Genomic DNA, 7,294 nt, shown 5'->3' with positions numbered 1-7,294 from the left:
GCCACCCAACGTGCTCTAGAAGGTGTAAGTCAACTACCCTGGCCAGCAAGATCTCCGGATCTGTCCCCCATTGAGCATGTTTGGGACTGGATGAAGCGTCGTCTCACGCGGTCTGCACGTTCAGCACGAACGCTGGTCCAACTGAGGCGCCAGGTGGAAATGGCATGGCAAGCCGTTCCACAGGACTACATCCAGCATCTCTACGATCGTCTCCATGGGAGAATAGCAGCCTGCATTGCTGCGAAAGGTGGATATACACTGTACTAGTGCCGACATTGTGCATGCTCTGTTGCCTGTGTCTATGTGCCTGTGGTTCTGTCAGTGTGATCATGTGATGTATCTGACCCCAGGAATGTGTCAATAAAGTTTCCCCTTCCTGGGACAATGAATTCACGGTGTTCTTATTTCAATTTCCAGGAGTGTATAAGGAAAAGAACTAAAAAAATATTTTGGGCTGTTCTTGCTATTTACCTGGAAAGTGTTCCAGTTTCGTCTGTGGGCCTCTGTCTAATATCATTAACACCTCTTTCAAGGAGGGAATACATCCTGGCCAGTTAGAAATATCTGTAGTTATACCACTATACAAGAAAAAAGAGAAAACTGCCATGGAAAATTATAGGCCTATTGCAATATTATCTGCAATTTCAAAATTTTTTTAATGCTGTGTTTCTATAAGATTAGAAAGATTTTCAAACTCTAACAGCATTATTACATCTTCTCAATACGGTTTTTGTAAAACTAGATCAACCATACATGCACTATATTAGTTTTTAGAGAAGTGCTTAAGTCTAATTGATCATAAACAGCCTGTTGTAGGTATATTCCTTGACCAATCCAAAGCCTTCGATAACATCAACCATAAGCTAACTCTCACACAACTTGAGAAATTTGGAACCAGGAGTACTGCTTACAGCTGGTTTAGTAACTATTTAAGTGAAAAGAGACACTATGTAGAAATCAGAAACGCCAAGGATTCTACCCATTGCAGGTCAGATACCCTAAATATAAATTGTGGTGTCCCACAGGGGTCTGTTCTTGACCCAGTCCTTTTCACATTCTTCAGACCACCCAGAAAACATCCCTAACGCTAATTTTGTGTGGGTGTTGATGATACAAATATTTTAACTTGCAACAGAGGAGATGCACTTCAAAAGGCAGCAAATGAAACTACCTGTCACATAAAATCTTGGTTTGAGGCAAATAGACTACCAATAACACTCAAAAAACTCTAAGCATCAACTTTCACACAAGACAGAATGTTACCCTCTTCAATGCAGACATACATATTGGCAAAGACGAAATTCTCAGTGTGCAGGACACGAAATTTCTTTGAATAACCGTCAGTAGTAGACTAAACTGGAATTTACGTTTGGACATAATTGCAAAGAAGCTCAGCAAAATGTGGTACCTACTCAGATCAGTAAAATATTCAGGCAACATTGATACTTTGAAGCTCATATACCATGCTCTGTTTGAATCCATTATGAGCAATGGCCTAATTTTTTGGGAAAATAGTTCTGGATACAATACAATTTTCAAATTAGAAAAGCAAGTGGTCAAAATAATGGCATCAAAAAGCTGAAAAGAACACTGTAAACTATTGTTTAAAGCATTAAAAATTCTATCAATTCCATGACTTTATATATTGGAAATGGTTTGTTTGTACCTCAGCATTTAGGAACGCTACACAGAAATCTAGATTGCCACATACGTGGTGCTAGAAACAGATCTCAGTTAAAAATTATAGCATACAGCATCAAATTATATGCTGATAGTGTTAAATATATGGGTATAAAAATTTACAACCATCTCCCATCAGAGAGCAAGACAGTTAATAATCTGATGGAAATGAGAACAAAACTAAAACAAATTTTATTAAATCACTGTTTTTACTCCTTTACTGCATTTCTTGACACCGAAGTCTAATTTCTCCTTAAAAGCTCATTTTCTTATATACACTGCAAAACTCTATTTAAATTGTCACTTGTCCTTGCTCTATGCATTTGTATGTGAAACCTAAACTTTGGCTTAACTTTGTAATACAAAAGTAAGTTTTGCCCTTTTTAATATATTTTTAATGTATACTTTTGAAATTACATCTTATTTGTTCTGTTCATGTTCTGTACTTTGTATGTAAACCTGAACACTTTAATGCAGAAGTATGTCATCTTTACTGTTTTACATTAGTATTAAATTTTTGAATTTCCATGTTATTTGCTTACATGTTTCTTTCCTTTGGTAATGTGAACTTATTTAGAAATATTCTGCACTGCTGAATTTTTTAATGGATATCCACCTATATGCTTTTCTGTTTCTTGGCATTACATATGTATTATATGAACATTTGCATCATTATAATAGCTTTGTCATAATCATTTTAACCATGTAACATCTCACCTTCATTTTTGACATGTCCTCTATTGCTTCTTTGCACACAATGTGTGTTCTACAGGATAAATAAATAAATAGATGTGCTGTCAGTGGGCAACAAAATTTGTGTTGCCAAAATCAATGAGACAAGCTAATCAATTTTTTTTCATCGTATGCTTACAATCAAAGTATGTAAAAGAAAATTAAAAACAACAACAAATAATTAAGGACATCTTAAGTTTTAAGATTTTGTATCACTGGTTCTCCAAGAAGCACAGACAACAAGTGAGAAGCAGAGATGTTTGTCTCAGTTTCATTTATTATAATTGATCTTCTTGAAAAGCCTGCAACTATCATTCATTCTTTAAGTATGGTATTGGAACACTACACCACTTACGTATTTTTTCATGCTTTGCAAGATGCATTTCGAGAATTTCTCATTGTCATGGTCAAATATTCACATTAGTAAATGTGCTGTGCCCTATCTGGCACTGTAGCCGTCTTTTGTGGTTATAAGATGCTGTACCTTCTCCATTATGCTGAAAATTAGACCCATGCAAACCATCATTCATACTGTTTGTGAAATTTCACTGCATGTGTGTTTTTTGCATAATGTAGAAGGCACAGTACAGTACCTTAATCTCAGAAAGGCAACACAGCACAGTCCAAGAGAGGCACAACACACATACAAACAGCACACAAAATACTTACGCAAATAATTTCACTTGAGAGTGAGAACAAAGTCTCGAAACGCTTAGTGCTAAGCATGAAAAAAATGCGTGCTCGATGCACTGTTTCATTGTTTAAATCAGAAACATTTGAGCTGCGTGAACAGAACAGAGGTGCCAATTAGCGCTACGGGTGGTCAGATAACGAAACATGCAAGATATCCGTTCGAGTAAATCAAAGGGGCTCTGACGATCGAAAGTATCATGAAGCTGCACATGCGCAGTGGACAGTTTGAAAACTGTAGCTCGCAGTTGTGATAGCTTTACTCAGATGAACCTAATAACTCGCAAAAATAACTTTTGACGTTAATTTAACTTACTTGCAAGAATGTAAAATCAATTTGGACAGGATCTGCCTGAAGATTATCGCCTTTATTCATTGATTAAATTTATTAAAGTTTAAGAGAGAAAGCTACTATGCAGTATTCAGATCCAATACCAACCCTGTTCTCCATCGAATTTTAGAGACAGTTACCATGAATACCAACTAGTCAAGAAATATCAAGATTACGAGAGCCACCACAAATGGCGCAAACCAATGTGGGGTCCGAACTGGGGACCGCAATTAGCAGATTAACATAGGCCTCAAGTAAAGAGGAGGACAGTTAGGTAATAACTGTCAGTTGATACTTTATTCTGTTATCGATTATTGAACAGTAATTGTGCAATTGTGATTAATTAAACTGTGTAGTGCTAATCTGTGATTTCCTGTTGCATGTACCTTTTTTATTGATTAAGCCTCACTGAGAGAGAAATTTTTATCATTGAGGTCTTGTCTGAGTGTTGTTGTATACTAGCAGAACTACTCAAATCTACAACAAAGTTAGCACATTGATATTTGCGATCTTGCCTTGTGGTAGCACTTTAATCTTGATGAATGATAGCGCAGTAATTTACATTAGTTGGGTTAACTAAGTCAAGATAGTTTGTTGTTTGCAATAGTACATAGTTTTGTATCATTTCATCAGTTAGGGTGCATTGAAGTGAGAAGAGAACTTCTTCTACTGTTGCAGCTATCATGATCTCTTTAAGACAATCCCATTAGTTTAACTAATGCTCTCGTGTTTTGCAGGCATTGTTAAGTACATGTCAGGGAAAGATGGCATTTGATAGGTTGATTGATCTGGGATCACAGGAAAATTTAACCTATATAGATGACACCAAGATAGAACATATTCCAAAGCTGGTAAACAGCAGATTTGGTAGTTACGAGTCATTGAAACTGCATGCCTCTGAATCAGTTATTGAACACAGCGAAGCATGCCCTGAAGCATTTTTGAATCAATGTGCTGATGAAACCATAGAATCTATAGTGAAACGGGAGGAGATGCCAAGTTGGAGAATGACTTCTGACCCATTTACTGCTTTTTAAATGGGATTAGATGAACAAGGTAAGCAAAGGGAGAAGAAGAAAGGGAGAAGGCAGAAAGGGTCAAGTGATTAATTGTTGATCTTCAGAAAAAGGAAAAAGAACTAGACAGATGACTAGCATCTTGGATATTCGGGAATCCAGCTGGATATTCGCGTCGTTCTCGCACGATATTTCAACAGCGTGCCTCGCTGTCTTCTTCAGCTGCTACCTGAGACTGCTCCTTGGGTCGATCGAGACCAGTATTTATGCCTGGAAGGAGCTGGGCGTTCCGTCTTCGGTCTACGCCGAGTCGAGTGTTCCCTCTGTGGTCCGCGCTCGCCAAACTCGGCTTCAATGTACCCCTCCAGTCGCGGATGTTCCGTCTGCCGTCCGCGCACGTTTTGGCCGTCCCCAACGTTTGTGAACGTCATCTGAAGTGTGTCAGACCCGATCTGAGATGTTGGGTACTCTGCCTCATGACTTACTAAGATTTCCACTTCTGTTTCGTGCTAGGCGCTCCATAATCGGTCCGCGCCGTGTCGTGTGTTCCGTCTGCGGTCCGCGCCCGCCAGACGTGGCTACATTGGCCCTCTCTGGTCGCCGGTCTTCCGACCGCCGGCCGCGTCCGGCCTGGCCGTCTTCTGAAGTAAAGTTCGTGATCTGGGGTGTGTCAAATCTGGTCTCTAGTGTCCGATACCTTGTGTCACGGCTGTTCTCTCGGTCTCCGCTTCTATTTCTTGTAGAATCCCGGAGTGTCCTGCGTTGAGTTTCCACAAGCTCAAGTGCTGGATTCCAGGCAGTGCTGATTTGGTGTCCCGAGTCACGGTTGATTAGATTATCTGTGACCTTAATCTCAATCGCCTCTTTAATGACACTGTCCCAAAATCTTGAGGCCTGTGTCACAATATTGGTGTGATTGTAATACACTGAGTGACAAAGTTCCAGACAATGCTCTGCTATAGCTGATTTAGTTGCCTGTCTTAGTTTGGTGTGTCTCTGGTGTTCTTTACACCGGATGTCCACAGTTCTGGTGGTCTGGCCAATGTATGACATCCCACACTGGCATGGTATGTTGTAAATACCTGGCTTGTGTAGCCACAGGTCACCTTTTACATTCCCCAGCACAGCCGGGGTGGGCAAAATATGCTCTTGATGTCATATTTCTGGAGAATCCTGTTAATTTTGGCAGAGATAGGTCCAGCATATGGCAGGTATGCCATCTACTTTGCGTCTGCTGGTTCTTCTTCTGGATCCTTTGGCTGATTGGTAGGTTGAAGTGCCTTCTGTATATCTCTAGAGGAGTACCCATTCCTGCTGAACACTGATCGTAAGTGTTCTATTTCTGTGGCCAAACTATCAGGATCTGAAAGAGCTTGTGCTCTGTGGACCAGTGTCTGAAACTTGGTCACTCAATGGATTACAATCACACCAAGATTGTGACACAGACCTCGAGATTTTGGGACAGTGTCATTAAAGAAGCTATTGAGATTAAGGTCACAGATAATCTAATCAACCGTGACTTGGGATACCAAATCAGCACTGCCTGGAATCCGGCACTTGAGCTTGTGAAAACTCAACGCAGGACACTCCGGGATTCTACAAGAAATAGAAGCGGAGACCGAGAGAACAGCCGTGGGACAAGGTGTCGGACACTAGAGACCAGATCTGACACACCCCAGAGCATGAACTCGACTTCTGAAGACGGCCAGGCCGGGTGCTGTCGGCGGTCGGAACACTGGCGACCACAGAGGGCCAATGTAGCTGCGTCTGGCGCGCGTGGACCGCAAACGGAACACACGACGCGGCGCGGCCCGATTATGGAGCGCCCAGCACGAAACAGAAGTTGAAATCATAGTAAGTCATGAGACAGAGTACCGAACATCTCAGATCGGGTCTGACACACCTCAAATGACGTCTACAACCGTTGGGGACGGCCAAAACTGGCGTGGACGGCACACGGAACATCCGCGACTGGAGGGGTACATTGAAGCCGAGTTTGGCGGGTGCGGACCATTGAGGGAACACTCGACTTGGCGCGGACCGAAGACGGAACGCCCAGCTCCTTCCAGGCATAAATACTGATCTCGATCGACCAAGGAGCAGTCTCAGGTAGCACCTGAAGAAGACAGCGAGGCACGCTGTTGAAATATCGTGCGAGAACGACGCGAATATCCAGCTGGATTCTCGAATATCCAAGATGACAACAGATCGCCAGGAAAGAATGAAGAATTACATCAGAAGTATAATGTTATTGGAGATTTCAGGGGGTAATCACGGACTGTAAAATTTCAAATACTGGTCGACGCTATGATACAAAAGGAAGTACTAGTAAGCTTCTTGGTATTAAATACATTGGCAGTCTCATGTATTTGGAGATGAGATTTCCTGTGTGAGAGGAAAACCATAATGGAACTTGAGGCAGGAGTATTAATATTAGAAAGTAACAATATAACGATAACAGTATGAAAGTGGACCTAGTGAAGCTGCCAGAATTTAATGGTACATATTGCCAGCTAATTAATATCAGCTGGATTAGTCTAATTGCAAGTGAAAACAGTATTTAGATTCAGACCAGATGAAGAAAGTAGAGGTAATTGATCTCACCAAAATTGAAGTAGCTGAACCCACGTATCTGATGGATGAACAACAAAGAGAACTGTATCGTCTGTTAAAAAAGCCAGGTATTATTAATGATTATGGGCATCGTATGGAGGTGTAGCCTCATAAAACATTTTGTTGATCATCTTATCCAGACCCATTGTCAAAGAAAGAAGCAGTGGCTAAAGAATTTCGTAAGATACTGGACTGGCGGATAAATGAACTATCCAGTTCTGTCTATAGCAAC

The sequence above is a fragment of the Schistocerca piceifrons genome, chromosome 2 (assembly GCF_021461385.2).
Source record: "Schistocerca piceifrons isolate TAMUIC-IGC-003096 chromosome 2, iqSchPice1.1, whole genome shotgun sequence".
NCBI classification, from domain to species: Eukaryota; Metazoa; Arthropoda; class Insecta; order Orthoptera; family Acrididae; genus Schistocerca; species Schistocerca piceifrons.
The sequence above is the reverse complement of the archived record's forward strand: the minus strand, read 5'-3'. Positions refer to the sequence as shown.